Source organism: Brassica oleracea, chromosome C3, assembly GCF_000695525.1.
Source record: "Brassica oleracea var. oleracea cultivar TO1000 chromosome C3, BOL, whole genome shotgun sequence".
NCBI classification, from domain to species: Eukaryota; Viridiplantae; Streptophyta; class Magnoliopsida; order Brassicales; family Brassicaceae; genus Brassica; species Brassica oleracea.
In genome coordinates, this window is record NC_027750.1 from 59337901 (window position 1) to 59338593 (window position 693).

Below are 693 nucleotides of genomic sequence, written 5' to 3' on the forward strand. Positions count from 1 at the left end.
CTTGGTAAGCTCACTTTTGATGATGCTCTTGTTGATTCTGGTGCAAGTGTGAATGTGATCTCAATGGAGATGATGAAGAGCCTAGGAATTGAGAGCATGGAGCCAAACACATCTTCCCTACAGTTTGGAGATTCCTCTTCTACAACTCCTATTGGTCTCATCAAATACTTCCCTTTGAAAATTGGAGCATGCACCATTCCTATAGACCTCACTGTTCTGAAGATGGCAACTGAGAAGAGAGTCCCATTGATCCTTGGCACTTCATTCCTCACAACAGTGGGAGCTTGCATAGACTTTGCCAACAAGAAGGAAACACTCCTAAATGTGAACAAAGCTGTCTCCTATCCACTACAATCCCCAAAGATGAATGCTGAGTATTGTGGAACAATCACTTGTGGAGCATCCTCCATTGAGAAGACCAAGGCTGAAGGGGTTGGTATTGAGAAAGAAGGTCTTGCTGGAGAATCCTCTAAAGAGCTGTGTGATGAGCACTTGGAAAGTGCTAAAAAGAAGGACGTGAGTAGAGCCACAAAGGCTGCTCATGATAAGAAAAAGATTGTGAAAGAACCTCATCCTCCACCTCTTGATAAGACTCCTCACACTCTCAGTCTCCACCCAATGAAGCTTAAGGATAGGGCCATTGAATACAAAATCAAGTGCAAGGGAAGGTCTAAGCCATTCTCAAGTGCAAGG